Consider the following 27237-nt stretch of genomic DNA (forward strand, 5'->3'; position numbering starts at 1 on the left):
TTTGCCAATGATACCAAACTGAGTGGGGAAGCGGACACTTCGGAAGGGAGAGCCACCCTGCAGGAAGACCTGGATAGGTTGGAAGAGTGCGCTAGCAAGAACCTTATGAAGTTCAGCAAAGACAAGTGTAAGGCCTTGCACTTGAGAAACATGATCCAGGAGTGCAGCACAGGCTGGGATTTACCCTGCTGAGGAGCAACTGTGTGGAAAGGGACTTAGGATGCTTGCTCAACATGACTGTGAGAGGCTGTGACCCAGGGCTGCATTCGTATGAATGGCAGCATTCCTCTTGATTTTGGCAGGGGAAGGAGCTGCTGTGCAGCATCGGAGTATGATGTATTGGGAGGGGAATATTCCCTTCCTCTGGTGACTTCACTGTGTGCAGCTGATCCTTAAATGTGTTTTGAAGCAGTTTCTCATTTGGATCAACTCATGGGAAGTAACAGATGGTGAAGTGAGCCTAAATCAGTGGGAACTTTGTGCTCTGTTAATGCTCTTTCTCTCCATAAATAATAGCTGGGGAGTGGAGCAGGAATGAAGACACTTATGTTTGTGGCTACCTCCACTGCTATGTAGATGTTACATGCTTCCTTGCGGCATGTTTTGTCAGCAGTAGAAAAGAGTAGAAGAACTTTGCCAGCCCTTTCACAAGGGCAAAAATACTGCAGTTCTACTACAAAACAAATAAAATCGAAGGAATATTCAAAGACATATGAGTGGAAACAAAACAAATATGGGAGACTATTTTATATAAACAGCAAAACAGGCCACATAACCACCTTAGTCTTTCCGGTTTCAGCTTCTTCCTATGAAAAATCAGTGAAATGAACAAACCCCAGTGTTTCTCCTCTGATATTCCAAGTAACTCTCAAACTTTTTAGTGTATACTCCCACCCTAAAATCTTCCTTTAAAATACATGTATATATAGATTTCTCTTTCTCTGTGTGTGAGTGCATGTGTGTGTATGTATATATGTAAATATGTATGCATGTACAGTGCTTCTCTAGCCTGGAAAGCTTCTCTGGCAGTGACAATTTATTTCTTGAGGTGAAGAATAACTTTCTTGCAAATTTATCCTGACTTACAGAGTCACTAAAGTATAGTCATATAGTGACTTGGTGTGGCACAGACCAAAGTCATAGATGCCTCCTTCTTACTGGTGTATATGATGTGATAGAGTCTGGATTTTTACATGCCTTTACAGACTAGTGTCCACTGGCAATAGTGAGACTTAACTCTGTGGTTCAGGTGTCCTGGCTTTCTGTCAGGCATACTCTGGTGCCCACTTCACAGCTGAAGCAATTACCAGGAGAATGATTGTGGCTTTACCAGTCTTTTAAAATGCCGCAAGTGGTTGCTGCCAGCCATCACCTGCACCTTCTCATTTCTTGGCTTATCCAGCTGTGTGCCACAGTGTGAGCATCTTGGAATCTGGTGGGTGCTGACTGGAAGTTTTGCATCTAAATCCGTTTCTAGGATCCCAGCTTGGACATTGGCAGCAGCTCTCGCATCTGTGTCTTAAATGACATTTTTTCCAACCTTTGTCTTCAGTGATTGTTTTCAGGCCATGGTAGTGAAAAGCTTTGCAAGAATAATTCCCTCTGAGTTTTTTTTTTTTTCTGGACTTGTCAACCTATGCCATAAACCTTCATATGCAGTGTCCTTATGGGTCACTTTATAGTCTTTTCCATGGACCTTATTAACAGCCCTGCAGGGCAGATGCTTCTGTTAATCATCCTCTTGAGGTGTTAGCCAGTATGAAATCCTCTTCTGTTTCCCTTGCTTGCATTAACTCTGCAGTGGAAGCGGGTGTTCAAACTGTTAAAACCAAACAACACAAAACCGAAAAACTTAACAGTGTGAAACTTCATTTTTCAGGGGGGCATATGTATCTCTGAACAGCTTGGAGACTACTAAGGAGACATAGTTCTTCTAGGGATCTTTTATCATAAAAGCAGCTTAAGTGAGTCACTCTTTCCCTGAGGATATTCTTAAAACAACTCCACTCATTTTGTCTTTTAATGGTCAGAAACGGGATATATTTTGTGCTGTCTTAAAAAAAAAAAAAAAAATCTTTTGAAAAAGGTCAATGACCGTATTTCCAGGAGGATCTGGGCTATATTTAATATTAAAGGTCTGTACAGCTCGCTAACGCATGGCATGACTGGCACTATGTTCACTCAAGCAAGTGCTTCAGTGAAAAATTCTGCACTATTTTTAGTTCTCTTACAACAAACCACTTGATTGTAAGGCCTGGGGAACTGCGACATTGTGATTGCGAGGGGTCTGCTGGAAAAGGCAGGACGAGCCACAGCAGTGAGCTAGCTACGCCAAGGACTCCCAGCTGATGCAGAGAAGCACACATCACTAGCAGGTATTTTAAATCATCCTGTAACCCTCAGTGTACCCAGAAAATATTTGCTGGTCAGAGACAGGGTATGAAAGCGTTAGCTGGCTGGCTCTATCTGCTCCTGCCCTTAAAGATTTCATTCCGTAAATTCCTGTCCTGACCATCAGCTTTTAAATCATTTCTTTTCCTAGCCTTTTCTGGGATTTTACAGGATCTTGGGTAAGTTAGCAAATGACAATAGCAAAACAGAAATAAGTTTCCCAAAGCGAAGGCATTCTGCTTTTAAAGAAATACAGCCGCTTCAGTGCCTGGGTGAGTAGCCTGTAACAACAAGTACTACAATCCATTCCTCTCTGCTAACTGTATTAACTTGTAAAAGAAAATAGCCTGCCTTTGAGTGGCCAGCCGGCTGAGGAGCATTTGATCAGACCTGACTGGGGGGTGGAGGGTTTGCTGGCAAACTCTACGTGTGTGTGTCTGAGTGTGTGCATACGTACAGGCGGTGCCTGGTGCGAGTCGGATCTGCCCCAGTGTCGTGTGGGCTCCTTCTGGCAGCTCTCCTGACCTCCATTTGTTCCCGCGGCGCTTCCTGCAGGTCGGTCCCACGCGAAGGAAGCTGGTCCTGGGAGGTTTAGGGTCTGCTCCTCGCATGTCTCGTCCCCACATTCGTGGGTCCGGAGCAGCACCGCGCCCTGAGGGGCGAGGTAGTTGCCATTCCTGAGCGACGGAGTCACGGGAGAGGCTGCCGCCAGCAAGCAGATAGCGGGCAGGGCTGGCCGTGGCTCTTGGTGGTCCCAGCGGCACTGGCTGTCGTGCCAGAGGTGCCCATGCCGGCGCTGACCCTGCTGCCAGTGTGTGCTCGTGCCAGGTGAGAGCTCGAAGCTTCAGATTTATTTCCTAGATGGACACTAGTACGTGTTGTGTCACAGCCTCTTGTGATACTGCCAGGGAGATGAGCTGTCGGATTTCAGCAGCATCCTGCCCGCCTCCTCGTCGGTTCACAAGAGTTGATGCTCTGTAACGGCTTCTTAAAGTGTGCTTTGTTTAAAGAGAGAGGATCTAATCCTGCTGGTCACACAGGAGCTCCCAGCTTTCGCAGAATGCTGGAGCACCAGCTGGACTTAGGCAAAGAAACTTTTGCATATGTAATATACCTTGGGTATCTGGCCAGTACTTTGCTGTCTTGTATTTTCACCCTTTTGTTTTAACTCAGTCGTGCAATGTTTGCGAATTCCTTGCCTCAGAGTCAAACCCAGACTTCGGGGTGAGCCTTGATGCAGTTTAGCTGTATTGCTGTGTTTTAAAGTAACTACTTGTATTTTACCCTTAATGATACTGTTATCTTAAAATAGCATGACATGCTGCCTCTTCTGAGTTATTTGGTAGAGAGTGTAAGGAAGGGGAACTGTTGAATTCCCATGAACTATGTGTTTAAAGATTGTGCCTGGCTTTCAGCACTCTGTGTACTTGAAATGGGTATTACCAAAATGGGCTGTTCTTGCATCACTGTCTGCACTGCTGTGGTCATGTTCTCTGCCTCAGCTGTGCTTTAGGTGCATTTGAAAAGACAGGTGAAGTGGCAGTTTCATAATCGAGTTTTTGGTGTATTCCTGCTAGATGCATGCAGCTGTATGTAAACAGTGCAGATGGCACAAGCTGTAGCATGTGTTGGCTTACGTTTGCACGAACATCAGATAATTGGCTAATAATCAGTTATGTTCATGTGAGATCAGATAATTAATGGGTTTGGTCTTGTTTTAAAAAAAATAATCAAGTATTAAACTTTAAATACCCTGGTTTGTTCTTATTGATTCTAGCCAATCCATATTTTTATCCTCCAGCAATAGTCTTCAATACTGTTTACTAAAGTGAAGGCAAATGGAATGAGAGTCAGTTACTCCATGACCTGAATTCAGTAAACTGAGTCTATGTGGTCTAGAACTTGTTATACTTTCTGAATAATTAAGATGAATTAGTTGGGCTTTCTTCTGGAAAAAGAAGTGAATGAGATTTCATTAAAACTTCAATGACAAATGTTTTCATGCTGTGGCAAATAGCACTTCTCTGGGAGATGCTGTACATGTCTGTGTAGATTAAAGCTGTATGCCTGCTCTCATCAAATGCAGAAACTTTACCAAACTGCTGGAAAGGTTGACTGAATGTTTCTTAATCAGCATTGTATCTTCCCATCTTCCTCCTCATCTTATCCTGAGTGTTTCATGGGCAGGTACCACTTCTGGAAATACTCACCAGTGTGTCTTAGTACCATATTGGCATTCGCACAGTACAGTCCTGATACCTTTTAGGTAAGCGATACAGTACATGACTGGTATGTGCTAGAATCAGCCTGACACAGGAGACAGTCTGTGTGACTAACTGCATCATCTAATCTTGATATTCTTCTACCTTTGTATTGGAAAGAGACACATGGCCCTCAAAGCAAAAGACAAACTCCATTACATCAGAGATACTGTGGTTATTCTCAACTACCTACAGTTACTGTTAACTACCCTGCTTGAAGACAAGCCCAAAACAGCAGCAGTTGAGTTGGGTTTTGGTAGTGCAGATTGCGCAATATGAGAGGTAAGAGGAAGGTAGTTGTAATGCTCCTGAGAGCTGTTATTGAGTGAGCACGTGCTTACACAGTATTTGGATATAAAATCTCTTCTTTTCCCCCAGACCTATAAGCCTTTTAATTAGGCCAATGGGTGAGATGCTCTGCTGCCGGTCACGTGTCATCACCCTAGGCACAGCTGGAGAAGGTGGTACTGTGGGGTGTGTTGTAGCACCGTTATTCTGGAGCTGCTTGTGGATATTGCAGAGCTTCTCTCCCCTGTTCTGCAGACGGCCTGCTACTGTCTCCTGCCCTCTCTTTCCAAAATGAGGTTACACTTATACTTTAACGTCTGTGCAGGCTCAGAGATGGGGCAGAAAGTTTAGTTCAAAGAGACAGTATCTTCCTGGCTTTATAGTTCCCAGTTGGGATGAAAAAGTGATGGATTGCATGTACACTCTGCAGCTGGTATCTCTTGCAGGCTATAAATCGAAGCAGTGCAGCTCGAAAGCAAACTGAAGTCCAGACTGATTTTGTCATTTAAATGTCAATTCAAAGAAATACTGGTCTCTGAGCTATTGGTGAAGATGAGTAGTTGTCAAATTCATTCTCTTTTCATGTCCTGTAAATGCAGGGCTGTAAATCACAGTTAGATGCTTTCTGGGGTTTTTTGGGTGTTTTTTTTTCCCCCCTGAACTTCATTAACCGGATTTATCTAGAAGTAGCTTATTAATTAAACTTCATTTTCTAATGAATCCAGCTCATCCTTCTTAAGCCAAGTCTGATACAAAACCAAACTCATTCTAATCCTTAATTAATTAAATGAAGTCATTGACTTTTCTGTCTGTGAATGTCAGATGGTAGCAGATTACCGAAGTACTTAACCTGAACGTTATCCATAGATGGCAGCTCCCTCTTCTTCCAAGACATAGTTATGAAGTGCTTGTAAAAAGTTGCAAATTTGCAGTGTTCATTCCTGCTGGCAGAGGAGCAGTTATAACCTGCTCTTGGGAACAGATCTTGTGAAAAATACATTTTTGATTTAAGGATCAAAGTACGTGACAGACTTTCAAAATGTCCAGGGACATATTAGGGTTATTCAGGTTTGTGACGAGATCTGCTCTGTCTATGATGCTTCTGAGAACCTTCCCCTTTTCTAGCTGTGCACATAGATTCTCAACTCCTTGTGAATACCTGACCTCAGCTGTGGGAATGGCACTGTTTGAAAACATGGCCATGAATTTTACTTTCAATGAAAAAGTAATGTAGTTTTCAGGCTCCTGGAGATTTTCCTGTTTGGTGGTTGCATGTCAGAGTGCTGACACCTGAACCATGAGTCTCCAGGCCATGTGTCATGGGCATCTAAGCTCAGAAAAAGAGGAGGGGTCCTGACTTGAGGGTAGGAGCAGCACACATCCCCTGAGGACCAGCACAGAGCACCAGTTGCTGCAGCGCTTGCCAGTAGGGTACAGGTTTCCTAGCCCAAAACTGTCCCCTGTTGTGACAGCTCTCTGCTTGGCTGGGACCAGGCTTGTTTCTGCAGGTAACATCCTAACAACCCTACAGGTCACCCACACAGTGCAATCACTATGAGAGGTGTCTGACTGCGAGAGATCACCTAAGGAGCTGGTGTGGTGGTTCTGAGAATATGCAGGTTGGATAAGACCTCGGATCAGTGTTATTGGTAGCTTGTAAAGGTACCAAGCCAAACTTGGGAGATACTCATGTTGTTGTTATCTATTTCCTGGTGTTCTTCTTGGATGATACCATCTTTGCACATAGCTGATTTGACCAGTGCACTTTTCAGTCCATCTGGCAGCAAGGTATAGAGGTGGCCTCTCTTCTAAACAAAAACAAAAAGTCCAGCCTCTGTGGATGGGAAAGATGTCAATGAATACCTGAATTGACATTTTATACTTAGCAATAAATGAAAGTGAGGCAGCCAGAAGGAGCAAAGAATGTTTGTTAAAAACAAGTATCATATGTTTGGGGGTAGGGTGAACAGAGTATTTCAGTTGGAAAGGACCTATAATGATCATCCAGTCCGACTGCCTGACCACTTCAGGGATGGCTGCAAGTTAAAACATATTATTAGGGGCATTGTCCAAATGCCTCTTGAACACTGACAGGCTTGGGGCATTGACCACCTCTTTAGGAAGCCTGTTCCAGTGTTTGACCACCCTCTTGGTAATGAAATACTTCCTAATGTCTGGTCTAAACCTCCCTTGACACGGTTTTGAACCATTCCCACACAGGATAATACAGATAATACTCATCTATCTATGTACTTAAGAATGTTTCCTGAAAATGTGCGAAAGAGTTAACATCCAGCAGTTGTTTCAGCTTCCTTGTTTATATTCTGCTTCAGTCTTCCCTTCGTTCATGTTATTCTCCCCATGGGATATCTCCATTGCAAACAGACTGGATTTGTAATGAGAAAGTACCAAGTTTCCAATATGAAGTGGACAAAACCCCAAAATGTTTCCTGTAACAGGAAAACCCCACCATGCTTGTCTATGGATTTTGAACATCTGCCACTGTGGGAGCTGATTAATGGTGGTGTGCTACTGGAGGAAAGAGGTGGTGTGTTTTGGCACTCTTGTTCATGCCTTCCCATGGCCTGCCATTGAGACCTTTATTTCAGTATAGAAGAAAATGAGGGTTAGTGGCTTTGGAGATCTCTGTTACTTCACACTCCTAACGTGAAAACTAATTAAATGATAGGGTGAAGGTGTAAAATGTAGGCCCAGAGTGACTTAAAATATGAGAGAGATGGCCATGCAGTTGGAGCCTGTGATAAATGGTCAAAGATAAAATGGAGAAATCTCTCCTTATTAAAAGTGGTCGGTGCAATATATTTATTTAGGCACTCAGAAGAGCTGTGGCTACTTTGAATGAGAAAAGTGTCTTCAGGAAATATTTTTTTCATTTAAACTTAATTTGAAGAGGTTTGAAAGTAGAATTCATTCTTGTGGAATTGGATTATGCCTTGATTGTTATATTTCCATCTTCTGCATCATCTTTTCTTTCTCAAATCCACAGGTAGCTTTTTCATCCTGGGTGCTACTGGCAAAAGCCTGTAATTCACATTTTTGGACACATACAAGTGAATCATAAATGCTGTGATTGGAAGTTTTGCAGTCATTAGAAGGAAGTGCTGAAGTGATAGAAGGTCAATTGGCCAGATTCAAGCAAACTCAAACTTTTTTCAAAAACAGCATGGTGATGAGTGCCAGCAACCTCACTGCTGAATCACAGTATCATCTGCCTTTCTGCACCCTGCATGAGCTGTACCACGCACTCTCTTTCTGCAGAAATTAGATTGCACACCTTACCCACATCACGCATGTATTGTTTGGTGACCTTTGCTGGCAGGAATGAATCTTGAACCACAACCTAGCACATTTAAGTACTGACATCCTGAGAGGGACAAAGAAGTGGGCTTATCTCTGCCTTTTTTCTGCACCTCCAAAAGATGTGAGAGACTGGGAAATACACAGCTCATTTTGCCTTTCCCCCAGGGTACCCTGATAGATGGCAGAGTCTGTGGCTGGAGGAGGTGAGGGGGAGGCTGCTGCCCAAGAGCAGAAGCAGCTATCAGGTGGAGCACTGGAAAGAAGATGCTGAGATCTTTCATCATAGAAGTTCTTACCTTAAGCAGAAACTGTCTGATCATAAAAGAGTATGAGGCCACTGCCAAGATCTGCTTTGTAAAAGGGTTTGGATACCCTGAATAGTGTATGGTTCACCAGGCAAAATGGGAAGGGCAGCTGCTTAAGTGCTTCGTCTCTACTCTTGTGCTCCTTCCAACTTTACAAAACCTGACATAACATCCCGAGGTTCAGACGTGGTATAGGGAGGACTGTTAGGGGAAAGAAACAATGCTATGGGGATTTGGGGCGGAGAAGATGAGAAATTACATAAACTTGTGGTAGCTTTAAGGGCACCCAGTTGGTGTCAAAAACATTTGCTGGGCCAGCTTTCCAGCAGGATTACAAGTGCTCACTGTGGCTATTGTTTACCAATTGAAGTATAAAGGTACCCAGGCTCTCCTGGGAAGGTTGTCCTTACCTGCCAGCTCTCCCTTTCTGTGGTCAAGTTGTGGTCCTGACTGCATTTGCATCCTCCCACTTAGCAAAAGGGTCCCGAGGCAGCAGTGAGTTCTTACGAAATGGTGCAGTCACTGCCATGTAATTATTACATCGAGGACTGTGAAGTATTTGCCCTGATCAGTGACTTGACTACTGATGCTGGCTTGTCAGGTCAACAGCTGGCAAATTTTTAAGCCAGCGCATGGTTTCTTGCTTTACAGCAGTAGGTGTGAAATGCTTAGGGGACAAAAACTAACACTACCCCTGCAGATTGCTGCAGCCTGTCCTCTGCCCTTGCGTACGCCATCTCCTGTCCCTGCCTGCATGTTGTTCGTTCCTCTTGCAACTCAAGAGATCCTGTCCTTCAACCCAATAAGGACCCAGTCACTGGCAGCTTTGAGGTTCTGAAGTATTGAAAGGAGCTAATTTTTTTTTTTTGAACCCCAAACTTATCACTAGCTTTAAGTAAAAGCTTCTTTAAGTAATAGTGAAAGGCATGTTTCCTTGTGCTCGTATGGGCCTTCACTCTGTCTTTTTACATTTTAAAGCAGGTAATACACCAATATTTGTAGTTAGAAGTTTCTGCCAGGTATCTCTGGTTGCAAATCGCCTTTAAATACATTCCTTCCAGTTCACCAAGCAGCATGTGAAATTATTACCTCTCTGATTACTGTGTTCTAAAATCTCAATTAAGGTACAGTGGGAAAGCATGTTGTAGCAATTTGAATTACAACTTTTTTCTTTAAATCTGAAGAGGATCTTTATTTGACACACTTCACTGCAGATATGACCTTTGTGTGTCTGCTGGGTCATTTTCTGGGTTTATGACAGACTTTGCATTCCCATAAAGCCCTTCACTGGGTGATCTTAAAATCTTTACAAGCTTTAATTAACTGAAGTGCTATGTCTGCCCTGTGAGGTCAGTAAATACTCTTAATTGCTTTTTGCAGAAAGAGGAAAATGTGGCAGAGAAATTTTAAAGGAATTCACCAGGGCTGGGCAAAAAGCTACTGAGGAGGCAGGAGCAGAGGCCGCGATTCCTGAACCCCCTTTGATATGCACCATTTCTCTTTATTACATAAGCACACACAAGAAAGATGTAACCTGGTGTAGTGAGGCAAGATGTAGGTCAGGTTTCCTTTGTCAGTACATCATCTGCTTTTTGACCTGTAAGTTGCTGAAAGTGACAAAAGCCTATGGATGAGGGAGTCTTTTCAAAACTGGTTAAAAAAGAAACAAGCAAACCCTGAAAGCCTCATTCCCCTCTAAAGAGCTATTTTTAGGAAGCTAAAGCAAAGAATACCGTGGGGGGTCTGTACTCAACATTTCTGTCTGGCCGCCTATGGATAGCTTAAGTTTTAATGCACTTGTCAGGCTGTCACCATTTGTGCCCAGACAGAGTGGACCACGCTGATGGTGCAGCATAGCTGCTGCGTGGTGTGCTGCCGTGCAGGGAGGGGACGGATCCTTCTTCGAGGCTCTTGGTGCAAAAAAGCATGTTAGCTGGAGGTTTTGTGAAGAGGCAACAGGCAGCGTTATGATGGCTCTCATACTCATTTTGACCACAGGATGTTGTTGACTCAGTCCTGAGCAAAAGGGAAAAAAGATTTCAACTGTGTTGTTGCTTACTACTTTATCAGAAAAATGGTAGTGCATAGAGTGTGAGCAAAAGATACCATATTTATTGATAATATGTGATACCCAGTTTTAAGGAACACCAGGGAAGGAGGCTCAACAGAGCCTTTGTTGTCCTTCCACAGCTGTGAAAATCAGTTAGCGGTGTCTCGGTCCCTTCAACCATGCTCCGTCCCATGTGGAAATTCCTTCTTACCCTTGGGTACCTGGTGGTTTACTTTTGCTGAAGGTAGGATGACTCTAATGACAATGTTGGGAGGACTTTGAGGCTTTTGAATGTCCTGAATGCAGGATATGGTCTCCCAATCCAGGGGCCAGAGAGGACAACACGAGCTGCTCTGTTGTTGGGGGAAAAAAAGGCAAAAAAGTCCTCTCACTGGTGCAGCAGAAGTGCCATGGGAACACGGTTCTCACTGCTGATGCTCTGAAACACTTCACTGGGAGCTGAAGCACTGGCTTTGTGTAAAGCAGACTCTTAACTGTGAAAGTTGCAAAGAAGCAGAGAGCAGCTGGACAAGAAGGCAAAACCTTCATTTACTGAAGTCCTTGGCAGTGGTTATACCATTTTCTTTTACCCGGCACATGATACGTAGATATAATAAATGGTAAATGCAGTCATGCAACAACAAAATTGGATTAGGTGATTTAGGGGAAATGAGAATCGATGAGGAGTTAACTCTAGATTATTATTGCTTTGATGTTTGGAGCTCGCATATTTTCTCCCTCTCCTAGTCTTCCTAGAAAATAAACTCCCTTTTTCTAGAGGGACACTAGAAGGAAGGCTTAGGCACAACTGTTAGGTTTTTTTTTTCAACTTGACAGATCAGTAATAAAAGCATGCCTCTCTCATGAGGGAGGAGCTGCTTCCCCCCAAGAAAGCCTCATTAAAGCAGGGAGAGCTGGCAACAGTACAGCAACAGATTCCTATGGCCTTGAACTCTCCTGCTACAGGATAGTTGTTCAGTTTCGAAACAGAAATTATAATTTTAAAATTTCTTTGAATACTTGTCTTGAGACTTTATTTGGGGAGTTGATAGAGAAGAACTGTGACAGATCATGGGGTGAGTTAAGACAATATAAACTAAAAGAGCAGGTGATGGTAATACTCATTTAAAAACAGAGAAAAGTAGCATTAAAATGAAGAGAGGCAGACCCACATTTGGTACATAAATGCTGGGAACCACCTTATTAGCAAACAGACCAACAAAGCCAGCCATCCGAACTGAAGGGAAGCTTGAGCGGGGAGAGTACTACCTTGAGGCATGGGAAGATACTGCAAGGTGAAGCTTTCAGCCTCTCAATTCACAGGCACCAACACAGGACATAGGTTTGGTAGGTATTGTTCTGTATAACAAATTTGAGTTGTGATTTTGCATTAAGGATGCTTTGCCTTATCTCCTGTGGTTATTGCTGTTAAATTTCGAATGTGAGAGTGATAGAGTTGGTTAAATGAAACTTAAACTGATACAGCTGATGTGACTTTTTATCTGCTGTAAGATTGTGAATCCATAGTTATCTGATCACCTGTAAATCTGAAAGATCGGTTTGCAATATGTTTTAGGGATGCATCGGTGTGTGTGTGTGTGTTGGGTACTCAGTACTTCTAGGTAAGTTCACAGTTGTGATTCAGTGTTTATAACTCGTTAGCACCACATAACAGGCACCAGGCAGCAGTCCTATATTAACAAATCCACGTTTACATTTGGTGCCCATTACAAAATCTCTGCTGAAATGATGCTCTCTGAGGACACAGCTGCCTGACAGCCTGGCATGGCAGCATGGTACTTCTCATTGTGCAGCAGGGAGCTGTGTGTAGTGGTGTTGGCTGCCTGCTCTGCTGTTGTCCACCCTCTGGGTCAAAGCAAACCCAAAAGGAGGCCCTGCTGCAACCAGGAAATGGAAAAAGGCACTGCGAGCTGGCATCCTGACACCTGGTGATGCCTTCATTGGATGTTAAGCCTATAGGAAATAATTTATTGTTGGCAAGCTAAATGCCTGGGTGTCTTACAGCCAATTCCAAATACAGACTAATTTGAAAATACCAGAAGGTTTGAAATTCCCTTATTCGTGACAGCAGGAAGTTACTAATACTGGCAGGGGACCTCAGTGTTAGAACTCTTCGAACTTGGAAGAGCTTGCTTTCTTGGGGGGTGGGGGTGTTATGTTGGGGGGAACCCCCTGAAATCCTTCTGCTACTTACCGCTTTTGCTTGGTGTCTGCTTGTGTGGTGTCTGCTGTGTCGCAGATGGAACCAATGTTTCTCCTGCATCTTGTTATGAACTAGGATAAGTCTGTTCCCTTAAGCAGTCAGGAAAAGGGTCAGGAGGACAGAGTGGACCTGACCTTTATTTTTGACAGCCTGTCTTCAGAGTTCATGATAGGATTCCCAGTGGTACAGAACTTCCATAGGGAAGAGAATCTTTCCCTCTTATGTTTTTCTCTAACTAATGTGACTAAAGTCACTTAGTAGCCACTGTCTGGTCAGGAAGTGCTTCTTGGCCATAAACAGGCAAGATGCAGTACTGGATAGCTGATTAATTATCAGATCTGGAAGAAGAAATGCTGAGATGTCACTGTTTAAAATTTTCTTTGGTACTCTGTTACCTGCCAGTTTGGGGAGAACGGGCAGGCTTGATGATAAAAATGTAGCTTTAGTCTATAAAATGTAATGTACTGCATAACACCCTGTTGGTGGTAGGTACCTGAGCGTTTTCGGTACTGAGATCCAAGCATTGCAAAAACAGATGACAGGCATGTTCTTCTGTAATCTGTAGGACTGATGTCAGTTGTCATCACTGCAAAATCACTGCTCTGCCGACCATCCCTTTTGGTACGTGCTCCTTTCGGTTTTGTAGCTGTTTTATGTACTTCAGCACCTCCCAGCTCACTGATGTATCGGATCAGTATTTTAGCTAATTCTGAGTGCATTGTATACGTTCAGAGCACCCAAAACATTCTCTTAGTGGAGCTGAAACCATGCTTTGATCTGAGTTGCATGACTAAATTGAAAGAATCCCCTTAGATTCATGTTTTGCACTTAATATCCGGAGAATAAAGTTGTTGTGTACTCATACAGTATAAAAGAAATAAGTGAATATATCTGGACTACTGCGGATTTAAGTAGCCCACTCTCTTCCTCTTCACCACCCCATCTTGCAGGCCACTTTTACATCTGGCAAATCAAAACTGCATTTTCTAAAGTGGGTTTTTAAAAAGCCTTAAACAGCAGCCCCAAAGGAAGGCTTGTTTTCTGGTGGTTGGCAGCCAGCTGACTCGAAGGCATCCCTGTCTCGATCCCCCTGCCAACTTCAGGTCACAGGGTTGCACAGAGCAGCTTCACTCTGCTACAGGCATGACAGGCGTTAACAAGAAATGGCTTTTGCATGTAGAAACTGCTGTGGCAGCGTAATCTTTGTCCAGGGCTGTTTAGGCAGCAGACTGAGCTGCCCTAATGGGAATAAAACATACATTGGACCAGTGGTGAAGAGCTGCACAGATACAGCCCATTAACAGCTGAAGGTGGGGCTGTGCCGGGACAAACTAGCATATCTTGCTATCCTGAAAAACTGGCAGAGAGGCTGGGAGTTGAAAGGAGCAGCAGCAGTAATGAGCAGAGGTATTCCGTGTGCTCTTTGGTTTTGTACTGGGCGAGTAAAAGGAGCAACAGTGGTTAGAGGGGCATTGTGTTTGTGGTGAAGTGGACAAGTCCCTTTTCCAAAATATTATACTGAAAGCTAAAAGTTGTCCCAGGGTAAATATTGTCAGATGAAGTTTGTTGCATTTCTGGTTGAATGTGTTTGCCAACACTGCGATATGTAATCATATGAAGACATTTCCATCAATGCGACATATATTGGTATCTGTTTGCAAAAGCCTGCATCTGCTGAAACTTTCTGTAATGTGGAAATTTCAATTTATGTCAGTTCCTTGGAATGAGCACCTAGGAGCTGTGGCTATAATGTACCTCTAGCTGGAGGGCAGAGCAGTGCTTCCTGATGAGAGATTTCCATTGTGTCCATACTGGAAAAGCCTGCTTATATGTCAGCATGTGCTAAGAAGAATTCCCAGCACTCCTGACAGAAGAGAAGTCTTGTTTAGGAGTTTCACAGTTTTTTAGACAGGAGAAATACAAATTATTTTTCTTTTCAGAAAAATTGTTTTATTAAGTCCTACAACAACAAGGCAGGATTATTTGTGGGTGGGTTGGTTTTCTTTTTTGCGGTCAAAAATGAATCATGAGAGTGAGGAAAAAAACCCTCAACTTCCAAAATAAGATCAGAATTAGATCAAATTAAGAATGCGTTAAATCTGTGCTGAAGCCATGCCAGCTGTACAACAGTAGCTGTTACACACACTACAGCGGCATAGAGTTGCAGCACTTTGGAAAGTTGTCAGCAAACAGCAACAGTAACTAACTCTTATACTTCATATATAATACCAGCTCCTCGTGTCACAGACTTCATAGAAATCACTACTTTTTTAAACATAAGCCTGCTGTGAGAAAAGATTTTAATGCGGCAGAAATAGAGATGCTCAGATTTAAAATTAATGCGGTGAAAAAGAATTATAGGGTAACGTGTTGTTCTTGTAAATATGCAGGGGAAATAACATACTAAAATATGTAAGTACTCAAGGGTATTCTGAAATACAGCTCTGAGGAAAAAGCTAGCAATGTAATTCAAGAAAGAAATTCGGATTTATTGTGATTATCTCTCAGAGGATGACCTGTGAAATATTGGAAGGTTTATTTGTGGCATGTCTTCCTTACCATGCTATACTTCAGCTGTCAAGCTTTTTATCTGAATAGAGCAGTTGACGAGATGGAGAGTAAGCACAGGAGAATAACCTGGAAGGAATGGCTGCATCTTTATTGCAACTGTATCACCTCTGTACCCTGGCCGTACCAAGGGCCAGGAGAGGTCAATTGCCTCAGATGCAGGAGTTGTTTGAAAGCAGAGCTGCTGAGGGGAGGCTGGGGATGAGCTGCAAGTGACAGGCTGCTTTCCAGGAATTACAGATGTGGTATTTTGTATCATTTCAGCAAAATTTGCAAGCTACAGACAGGATGAAGTTAGAGGTAGTACTTATTCAATGATTGGTAGTAACTTTTTAGATCAGGATAGAGAAGACTGGTCAAATTCCTTATTTTTTTCCCCTCCCAATTTTCAGTCTTCCTTCTGCTAGCTTTGGTATGTAAGCTTTTCTTTTCATCCTCTTTGCTACCACTGAGTTGGAAGGAACTGGCTCCTCCCATCTGTTCAGCCAACTGTGCTCATAAATGACTTTGCTTCTAACCCAGATGCTGAGGAAAGCAGTTTTGCTCATGGGTCAGCTCCCTCTTGACATACTACTGGGTATTGCCTGGGTAACTCCTTTGGTGTCTCATGCTTGAGCTGTCTCTCATTTTCAGGGGCTGCGCTCATATCAATGCATTCAGAGAAAAGGCAGTAGCGTTGCACACCCACCCTCTCCTTAGCACTGTTGCTGCGTCTGCATTGACATTACACAGAGTGTGAACTCTAAAAGGGGATCTGGATCAGCTGAGGCCACTCCGTCCGAAGAAAGCAGGATCCCAAGGTGTGCAAAAGCAGTGCAAGCACAGCTAACCTGAATGCCTGTCTTGCTGTTAGCACAGATTTCTGCTCTTTGTTCTTAGTATAGTGTAATTCAGTTGCAAGGTTTATCTCACCAGTTCTGCTGGGAGCTAGAGGGATTTCCCTAAGATAATTCTGTCAGAGGCTACCTAAAGGATGTGGTCTAAAAAATTTCCTAACTATTTTGAGGCTTACCTTAAATGTCTTGCATTGCTCTAGTGTTGTTCACAAAAATGTGCTTGCCTTTCCACTTATTAGGCCTTTCAAGTGCTAGTATTATGTAAACCATATGTCCACCAAATCCATTCACTAAAGGCTTAGAAACATTAACGGCTCAGTTTTTTCATAGCTTGATAGCATAATACCGGGCATATATGGGATGCCTGGGACAAATGAGGTCCTTTGTAGCACCTGCACATTGTACTTCCCTGCCCCTTTCCCTGCACCTATATTCCTTAGTTCATGTATGTTTGTGAGCAGAAGCTTATATTCAGAAAGTTGTTGAGCATGGCTTTCCTGGGGAAACGTGAACTTGATGAGCATCCCTGACCTTTCTGTCCTTGGCCGTAAAAATCTTTCCATTGTCTGCAGCCGCATGTATGCCAGGTTGCCTCGAAAAGCATCATGGATTAACCTTTTGCGAAAGCAAATTGCAGAAAGCGAAACCTGCCCACCAGTGCAAACTCTTTATTGCCACTTCTGTCCTTACTGGGGTGTATGTTTGCCCCTTGCCTGGGACTCCACTTGGTTTTCTGCAAATAAACACATCTGCCTTGCCCCAATGAAAGGAGCGTTTTGATGAGGTTCTTGGAGACCTTCTGCAATTTCCCTTGAAATCTAAATTTACCCAGGGACAGAGATTATTTTGGAAGAGCAGGAGCAAGAAAATTATGCCTTTGTTGTAAAGACTGAGAAAGCAAGCCTGGTGGTTGTGCTAACATGCTTGCACCTTTAATTAATATTGACTGATACTGCTCAGAAGAGAATGTTTATATTGTGTTCTGTGGCGAAGGGGATGTTGAAATACAGGCAGGAGTTATCAGGTAGGTTTCAGTCAGGGCTGTTGTTCTGTGAATTGGTCTTTTAATCAACTTTCCTTGTGGAAGCTTGTTTTATAGTCCTACGATCTGGCTTCCTGTTTCCAACTGAAGAACTTAGGGAAAATACGAGAAATGGAAGACTGCAAGAATAACAAAGTGTAAATGAGTTGGAAATAAACATTTTGCAGTATGTTACTGTCCATGGGCTAGGACACAGTCTCCCTATGGTAGAGCGTGGTGGGTGCGTTCCTGAGAAAATCAGGGCAAGGCTCCTGTGGGAGAGAGGGAGGGGAGAAACAAGGCCAGGAGAAGCTGTTATTGTCCAAAGGTGCCTCAGGCAGGCAATTGTGGATGATGAGGAAGAGCAGAGGGAAAGGGACCTGTGGATTGGCTGCATTGGCTCTGGAGGTCACCTCTGAGGGCCAGAATTGAGGGCCCAGGTGCTGCAGAGTTTTGGCTCCTATGGCTGAAGATAACCTTCAAGAAATGCCCCCCAGACAAACAGCATGGTAATGCTAGCCCCTGGAGCTCAGCTAGCGAGAGATGCCGAAGTAAAGGTTAGAGTAAGAGGATGTTGTTGGTGTTTGCCAAGTTGACAGATCGTCATTTTTATGCCTTTTCTGTATAAGTTTTTAAGCAAGACTAATTCAGCACATAGTGTGTGAAAAGCAGACTTTTTGTATTTTCTCTAGTGTAAGGAACCCAGGGATAATGGTGTTACAGACAGGGCAACTCAGGACAAGTCAGGGAGTGCTAGAGGTTGGGATCAAAACACCTGGGGCAGGGCTGACCCACTGAGACCAAAAAAAAGGAGAGGTCTTTGCACAGAGATGTTGCTCAGTGGCAGAAGCCAGGTGAAGGCCTGACACCTCTGACTGGCAACATGCAAGGAAGCGAATGCATTACAGCATAGGTAACATTTCAGAACATATATTGCTTGCTTTCTGAATGTTTTTCCTGAATGCAACAATAAAATGACATAGTTGAAATGTGACTGCAACTGCGTAATTACTAGGGGAGAGGCACTACCTCAGAAGTATCCTAGTATAAGACTTCAAACCAAAAATCACCAGTTTGGGATATTAAACAGTAGTTTGCAATTATTCATTTTCCACCTCAGTGATTATGCGTTTCTTTTCAGTTTGGCTGTTGAGTGTACATTGAGATAGAAGTTGTGAGGGCAGAAATATTTGTTTGCATTATGAACAAAAAGATTTTAAATCATCATTTGGGAACACTGAGAATTCAGGTCACCTTTCATGCTGACAGTTAGCTGCTTGACCCAGGTCAAGAAACCGAGTTGGATTTTATGGGCTTCAACCCAGGCTGGAACTGCTGGCCCAGAGAGCCGAGTGCCATCCCCTTTCTTGCTGCTGGGATTCTTCTGTTAAACCAAACAGCATAAACACATCTGCCTGGGTCTGTGCAGTGACAGGCCAGAGAAACTGCTCATGCTTTTTGTGCCTTGTATTTAATTCTCCATATTATATATTTAATTGCCCACCTTAATGGTTTGTTACTAGAATTACAAAATGCCAGCTTGCTTGCAAAATACCACGGTTGGCAGCCAGCTCCCAGGTAATGTGTTGCCATGGTATCAAACCAAACTGGCAATGATCAGTGTGCCCACAGACAAGTTATCAGTGTGATAATGAATGTTTAAGTGTTTACACTCATTTTACTCTAGTTGGTGAGACTGGTGTACATGGAGGAGAGCAGAGGGGAACTGAAGAGATAGTGTCTGGAGTCAGTGCTTGGTGCTGCAGGGAGCTGCGCCCGAGCCATAAGTGCTGCCTGCAGCCACAGAGAGGCTTGGCCATTGCCCGTGACCACACAGTCACTGCAAGCAGTGTTGTATTTATTCAAGACCAAATTTCTGAGACTAGAAAGGGAGAAAAAGTGTTTTCTGTTAACCAGTGCTTGGGTGGTGTGGTAAAAGAGGGCTGTAAAACTTACTTGATATTCTTGGTTGACTGAAGCTGTGCATGAAGTTGACTTGAATTCACCAAATGGGTCAGGTAAAAAATACGAGCAGATTTTGTTTGATGTTTTCAACAAATAATGGGTTTGGAGGTGTTTTTCCTTTTGAAAGCAAAGTTCTTGCTTTTAAAATTATCAAGATTGCTATTAAAATATGGCGTAAAATGAACAAAATGCTTTCATAGTGGATTACCATATTTTTTTTATTGCTCTGAAATGAGCGGTTTTGGTTTTGTTTTACCAAGGAAGCCAAAAAGCTTGTCATTTTGAGTCAGTGAAGTGGCTGGTTTTCTTTGGCCAGCACTCCACAAACTCACTTATTCACATAGCTATAAATAAGGATATCTTAATACTTTCATATCTACACATTTTGATTTATAGCTGCAGCAGCTAAAGAAAATAACTGCTTTCCCAGCCTACAGCAAACTGCTGAAAAATATGCTTACTTATGTGTCTTTTCCTTTCTTAATGGAGTTACACACATGACAGAAAAATCCTGATAATATGAAAATATGTGTTGCCCTTGGGCCACAGCCTGTGATAGATATTCAAAAAAAGATTTATGTGGGGATCAAAGGTGTTTGATGAGAGAGATTTTCATAATCAACAGTAACAAAAGAAGAGATCCCTCAGACTCCCTGGTGGTACAGAGCAGACTGAATCCTGAGATGTGGGGGTGAGTTAAGGAAATATTGACTTTCCCACCCTCAGTTTCTTCCCCGGCTAAGAGCAGGTTCAATTAGAAGCAGACCTGGTTGCTACAGCTGTTAATTTTCCCTTCTGAACCACGTTTTCCTTCACCCTTCCTCTCCTTGCCAGGCAAGTGTGTGTGTGAGGGACACAGATCCTGAGGGACTGGAGAGTGTGTCCTCTCCTAAAGGCTCCCTTTATATTGCTTTTCTAGGCAGGGTGTTGCAGGACTCTCGATGACTTGTTTTTACCCTTCTGTGTCACAGCCTCAATGAAGGAGCCTGTTGCTTTTTTTTGCTGGCTGGACTGGAAATGCATTTCAGAAAAGTAAAACCACAATAATCTTGTGCGTCACAGGTCACATCTTTCCTGTGGAGAGTTAATTCACAGAGCCTGGGTCAAGCTGTTGACACCAGGCTGGAGAGAGGACGGTGGGTAAAGGCATGCTTATGCTGCTAAATGTAATAATAGAGCAGAGTGCTTTGCTTGAGACAGAACTATTTGTTTTCTTTCTGATTTTTTTTTTAAAGAAGCAGGATTTGTTTATTGACTCTCCTTCTGAAGCAGCAGGTGGTATGATTTGATGAAAATGAAGTGGCAGTGTTTCAAGGACAACACAGATGTGATGTATTCTCTTAATCTTTGCAGCCCTAAAGGGAGCTGCCTGGGTGGGTATAAGGCTGTCTGGGCAGCATTGCTGCTGGGTAAAGGCTTCTGTCATTTAGAAATACCTGTATCTCCTTCTGGTGCATTGCCTCCTGTTGCTCCAAGAGACCCAGCCCCGATGGCATCTGCTGAGGCTGTTTCTTGGTCAAGCCCTGGCTCTGATTTCGTCTTTGGGGTCATTAGCAACTTGGCATCTGCTAGCAGCTAAAGTCCTCACCTTCTCGTAACTGGCTTTTATTATCCTTAAACAGTTATAATGGTGTCTTGTAAAGGGGAGCGCCACATGTGCGTTACAAAAAGTCATAGCTGTGAGCCAAAGCTGTATAGGAGATGTTGTCACCCTCAGAGTTAAGTCGCACATTCCCTTCTCCTCTGTGATGCTTGCAACATAAGCCTTACACCAAGTACTACATGAAAAATAGCATGGACTCAAGGCACAAAGTCCTGATTCAGATCTCAGCTCTACCAAAATGTTTCTAGTGCAAACGGCCGAGATGCTGCATTCTGGTCCAGGGCAATTGCTAATAAAAATGCTTCACTTGGGTAGTTACTGTGTTTCTGTCTCTGATTTCATCTGCCTCAATGCTCTGTTGTTGTCCGGGTTGTTACGGCTGTGTCAGCATGAGGCCAGCTCCCCTGCAGGAAATCATGAAAAGAAGTGGCTGCCTTTCTATCTCATACTAAAATATGCCAGGGGTGCTCAGCAACCTGGAAGGCCTGTGATTTTTAATAAATCCATGGCTGTAGTAGCCAGTTGTTCATCACCTCTCCATTACTTATGCTGTAGTAATTGTGGTTATTAATGCGTTTTATAGGTACTGAGAAAGAGTAGAGCTGCTGTGGTTCAACAGCTCATCAGAAGTAATCCCTATGTGAGGCAGCCTTGGCTATTTAACCTGCTTTAGGTATCCTTATTTGGGAAGAATGTCTCCAGTGAAAGCCCATCAAGTTGCAGAAAAGAGCACTGCTGATGGCAGCAGCAGTCTGCCTGCTTCACTTGTGACTGAATGTGTATCCTTGGGGTATCACCAGGAATACAAGATGCCATTATAGCTGCTGGTTTTAAGGAGAGATGAGAATATCTGCTTCCTACAAGAGCTGTTGCCATAGCAGCCATGTACTTTAAGAATCGCTTCTTAATACAATCTACATATTTAATGTATGCTGTAAGGGTTAAATGCAGTACAAAACAATCAGTTTAAGAGCCAACACAGTTGGCATAACTGGAATCAAGCCTTTGGGGCCAACTCTACTTATCCAAGCATCTCCACACCCATCACATCAGCAGTATGTAGGCGTGTCATGTTCAGAATTGCTTGTTATAAGCTGACTTATCTAGCTGTGTTAAAATAATACTGCAGGTAACTTTTACTGCAGCCTAGAAGAGTGTGCGATTCTGCACATATTTTCCATGACTAGGCAGATTTAACCATAACAAGAACTTCAAAGGTTTAATAATGCAACTAGACCAAATTTAAGAATGAGCCATCTGAGTCCATGGAAATGATGGTGCCAGAAATGAAGCTGAGGAAGCCAAGAGAGAGGCTGGTTTGCACATTTTTCCTCTGCACATGCATGAAAAGACGTACTCAGAAAGAAAGGAGGCTCAAGCTGCAAACGTTAGGCTGCAGCATGGTTAACTTCCTGACTGACTTTTTTTTTTTTAATGCTATGTCATGTGTGACATCTAATTTCTACCTACTAGGAGAAGAAATTTCAGTGTAAACTGAATTCATTCTCCTGCTGCCACATTAGCATGGAAAATGGTAAAATGCAATTTATTTGTATAAATATTTTATATTCTCATTCTTTATGCATATTGTCTAAACAAATCAACATTCTTTAGGATTGTAATAGCCTAATTTTACTGAGGTCCTTTTGTGAATATGTAATGAGAGTTTAAATGAGCAAAGAGGGGAAACAAGAGAGTTTTGTTAGATGCTGACAAAATGCTAATGATGAGGTGAGAGTTTTGTCGTCACCATGGACAGGGGGATTGAGCGCACCTTCAGCAAGTCTGCCGACGACAAACATGGTTGACGTGCTGGAGGGAAGGGAGGCCATCCAGAGGGACCTTGACAGGCTGGAGAGGTGGGCCCATGCAAACCTCATGGAGTTCAACAAGGCCAAGTGCAAGGTCCTTTGTGCAACCCCAAGCACAAATACAGGCTGGGCCATGAGTGGATTGGGAGCAGCCCTGCGGAAAAGGACTTGGGGGTGCTGATGGATGAAAAACTGAACGTGAGCCAGCAGTGTGCCCTCGCAGCCCAGAAAGCCAATCACATCTTGGGCTGCATCAAAAGAAGGGTGGCCAGCAGATAGGGGGGGGGGATTCTCCCCCTCTGCTCTACTCTGGTGAGACCCCCACCTGGAGTGCTGCATTCAGCTCTGGGGCCCCCAGTGTAAGAAAGACATGGACCTGCTCAAGCAGGTCCAGAGGAAGGCTGCAAAGATGATCAGGGGGCTGGAGCACCTTTCCTATGAGGACAGGCTGAGAGAGTTGGGGTTGTTCAGCCTGGAGAAGAGAAGGCTCCACAGAGATTTTACAGTGGCCTTCCAGTACCTAAAGGGGGCCTACAGGAAAGACAGGGAGGGACTCTTTATCAGGGAGTGTGGTGATAGGCTGAGGGGTGACGGTTTTGAGCTGAAAGAGGGTGAATTTCGATTAGACATTAGGAAGAAATTCTTTACTGTGAAGGTGGCAAGACATTGGAACAGGTTGCCCAGAGAAGTTTTGGATGCTCCCTCCCTGGAAGTGTTTAAGGCCAGGTTGGATGGGGCTTAGAGCAACCTGGTCTAGTGGAAGGTGTCCCTGCCCAATGCAGGGGGGATTGGAACTTCAAGTTCCCTTCCAACCCAAACCATGCTATGATTCTGTGCTTGCAGCCCTTGGCATAAACCACAAAATACAAGCTCAAGACCTTAAATCCCACTGTTACCTGCATTGTACTTGGAGTCCAGGGAGTGCAGCATTACATTCTGAGTATGATCCTTGTCAAAATAGAAATGTCATCTGTAGCTGACTAATGGGGCAGAGCACTCCTTTGTGTGCCTAGACCAGCTTTGGGCTGGGGACCACACACACTGTCTCCTGTTAGCCTTGGTTGTCGTCAACAAGACCAAACATACACACACACGCACGCACATTTCTAAACTGGTTGCTTTCTTCCCTTGGTTTCTGTGCTGTAGTCAGTAGGTTTTGGAGACTTTTTCTTCAGTAATCAAGCTGAACTATGACCATTGAAGCACCACAGTTGAAACAGGACCAGGTCAGAAATGTGCCACAACCAACTGTTCGTGGAGGTCCTCTCATGCCCATGTGGCAGGATGAACAGGTAGCTTCCTGTGACCCTGTTCAGAGCAGATGCTTTGCTACCAGAGCAGGTAATAAGCAAAGTGTTCACTTAGCCTCGAGACAGGCTTCTGCCTGCTACCTGCACTGAGCCACAGCCTGCTTCCCCACTATAGCTCTGCACTGTCTTTGGCAGACCCATCTGCAATAATTATGGCTGCACATATTTATCCATATAATTTAAAGCACCTGGTAGAAATTGCAGCTGCCAGTTAAAGTTTGTCTGCAGTATCTTGCATACAGAAAACAAGGCAAACACCCTCCTCCCTTAGTTTCCTTCTCCCTACCGTTAATTTTAGCTTTGCAGGCATCATGTATCCTGTACAACCCCTGTGAAAGGTGTCAGAGGAAGAGTTGATGCACGTGAGCATATGTGCTGTCCTACACTGGTCAGCAGTGAATAAACTGCTTTGCCACCATGGTCATTGGCTGGCTTGGAGCCAGAGGAGTCACCACATGCCTCTCTAGCCTGTCTGCTCCAGCTCAGTTTGTGCAGACCACTTGCAGGTTTGGACTAGGAGCTGCAAGGCAATGTACATTATTACATTTCCAGCCTTAGGCTCACAATCTCTACTTCTTTGATCTCACAATTTACCAACTGTATATTTTTTCAAATATGTCAGAGTAAATGAAATTTATAATTCCATCTCATTTTTCTTTAGTAATTATACCACTGTATGCTCAAGGTTTTATGTTACCAAGTCCCACTCTTGAATTACAGACACAGTATGTCAAGTTGGAAGTATCATCCTCGATAGGTATTGCAGCCACTGTGCAATAATAATATATGTGTCACATCAATAGGTATGGAAGCCTAACAGCATGGTTTAAAGCCTTTTAAACTGTGCTATTTCTACTAGAACTTAGTGTGGCAATTATATGAATCAAAACTAAGGTAAAATGTCTATTAATGTAAAGCCTGGAAGACAACTACACTCAAACTTGAAATGCCATCTTGATATGTTTTAACGTGTGCTTTAGGTGGACTGAAAAACTGGAACCGTATCTGAAATAATGAGCTCTGAATGAGTGTAAGAGGCAAGCTCCTTTTTAATAAATGATACCCTAAATTCTGCTTTCTTTTCTTCAGAGCTGTGGATGTTAGTGCTGTCTTCATAGCTGGATCCCTGCTGCCTTCTAGGAATGTTTATAATGAAATATTGTTAGCAATAACTGTATTGCAAGCTGTGGATTCTTTTATTAATGTTCAGTCACCATGTACTTCGATTTTGTACAGGGACTGCTGAACTATCATATGCTATTTTTGTAAGACCTTCAGGAGTTCTGCAAAGCCTGTCCTTACTGCTGAGTTCTTTAAAGCATTGGTAAAGAAAGCAAAAGGTTACTTGTTATTTAAACAAGAATTAAACAGCCTTTCATTTCGGCTTACCCTTGCCTGTCAGCAGAATAGAGGTTGTAGCATTGAATGACACTCAATTTCAGATTTCCTGTAGAAAGATAGTATGCAGCGAATCTAATAGAAATGTAATTTCTATCATTAGAAAGGTTTTCTATTCTAAATAGCCCTTAGCAGGGTATTAAGCAGGTGGTGGGCATACCAGCTCCATATGTTATAATGAGAGGTAGATTCAAAGCAAATCCCAAACCATGAAGAAAGTTTTATTGCAAATTGGCATTTTGTAACTCTGGCAATTAGGAGATCAATATTGATGCCTCATCGTCCTTTCTTTTACATCTCGCCTCATAGGAAAGAATAAGTAGTATGACAACATTGTGTGGGATCTGGCTCTTGTGAAAATAGTGGGTTAAGTAATTGTCTGTGGTTAATGAATGCAGCTTGATTAGGTAGGATTAGTCCAGAGATAAATGCAATGAAAATGCCTAACCCTGGGCAACTAAATATCCTGAAACATCCTTTTTAAAGGATTACAAATTTCAGTTTAAATTAATAAATGTTTGAATACGTTTCAGGATAGGTATTCAAGTGGTTATTTAAGAAAATATTTTAATTAATATTTAGCAATTGGAAGAAACCTGACCACACGTGGTTGATGTGGCATTTAAAAGCACACAGCATCAAAGGTAAGACTGACTACCCTGAATTCCCTACACAGAAATGGCATGTGGACAGCTGAGCAGAGCCTGGCTGTTGGCAAGGCCCATTGCGTTGCTATGTCCAGGCTTGTCAGGGCAGCAGGAGACAGTGGAGGGATCAGAAGGTTGAGATTATGCGGTGCAAAGCTGAGAGATGGATCAGTTGCCTGGTTTCCAGCTCAAGTTTTCCAGGATTCTTGCACTGAAATAAGCTCGATGATACACAGGCGCACCTCGCAGCGGTAAGGGTTTTCTGGAGCACGTCCTGACACGGTGCGCATGTGCAGCGTGACGTCAAGAGCTGGCTGCGGTGTCAATTGTGGCTGCTGGATCCGTTTTCACAGGTCTGTTTGGTAATGTGGGCTTTGCAGAGAAAAAGAAAATAGAATCTTCTGACTGCTGGGGTGAAACAGCGTAACAGAAGACGATCTGTCCTTCTGCACTATCCTCAACTGTGTCACAGTATTCAGTGGGCTATTACTTTTTTTCTGAATAGTTTCCCTGATACAGTGAAGGCATAATTACGTAGTAAAATTGATTATTTTTTTTTTTTTTACAGCTGATAAAAAAGATCAATTCCTCTTTTATGAAGGCCAAATGAGAGACTGCAGTGTTTTCCATAAAACTCAAAATGAAAGATTTGTGGAGTAATATTTTTGGCTCCAGTATATTCAGTTGTGCATTCTTTCATGACATGATTACCACCGATATCAACAGGTGTTTGAGAAAAGAAACAAGAGAGAGATTTAAATTTTTATTGTTTCTTAAAAGATTAACTTAGAAAAGCCTGCTGCTAATATGTTTGGACCAGTTTAACCCTGTTGTTCTCAGTGGAAATATTCCCAATTTGCCCCTGTGTTGGGGTTAGAATTGGCTGGTTACTCGTTGTGTAGTACCATAATATATCTGTCATCGTATGCGATACAGAAAAAGTGTTGATTCAGAAACCTGTGTTTCTGTTTCTATATTGTAATCAATAAAACAGTAATGTCTGCGGTGAAATAGGCAGCTTAAAATCAAGGTTGGTGGAAGCTAATTCGCATCCCTGTAGTGGAATTACGGATTTAATTTGCTATAGACTGATTTACATGAGGGAAAATATTATCACCTACCCAGAGTTGGTAAAACACATAATAAATATATGCTTATTGATGTTAATTGTTGTCCTTGAAAGCTGTTTGTCTTGCCAGTCTGGCAAGTGATGTTCTTACAGAGAGGGAATTTGTGGA

General features: G+C 43.1%; 1 protein-coding gene across 3 annotated transcripts in view; it reads left to right on the plus strand.

The window, feature by feature from the left end:
* ARHGAP24 (Rho GTPase activating protein 24) overlaps nucleotides 1-27237 on the plus strand; it is a 188240-nt gene that overhangs the window by 102293 nt on the left and 58710 nt on the right. The window contains exon 3 of one of the 3 annotated variants that reach the window (XM_086463905.1): nucleotides 9586-9594. The exons of the other annotated variants lie outside the window; for them this stretch is intronic. The gene's annotated coding sequence lies outside the window, so the exon portion shown is untranslated. The remainder of the gene's footprint in view (nucleotides 1-9585; nucleotides 9595-27237) is intronic. 3 annotated transcript variants of the gene reach the window in all.

Source organism: Leptosomus discolor, chromosome 4, assembly GCF_034619465.1.
Source record: "Leptosomus discolor isolate bLepDis1 chromosome 4, bLepDis1.hap2, whole genome shotgun sequence".
Classification (NCBI taxonomy): domain Eukaryota; kingdom Metazoa; phylum Chordata; class Aves; order Leptosomiformes; family Leptosomidae; genus Leptosomus; species Leptosomus discolor.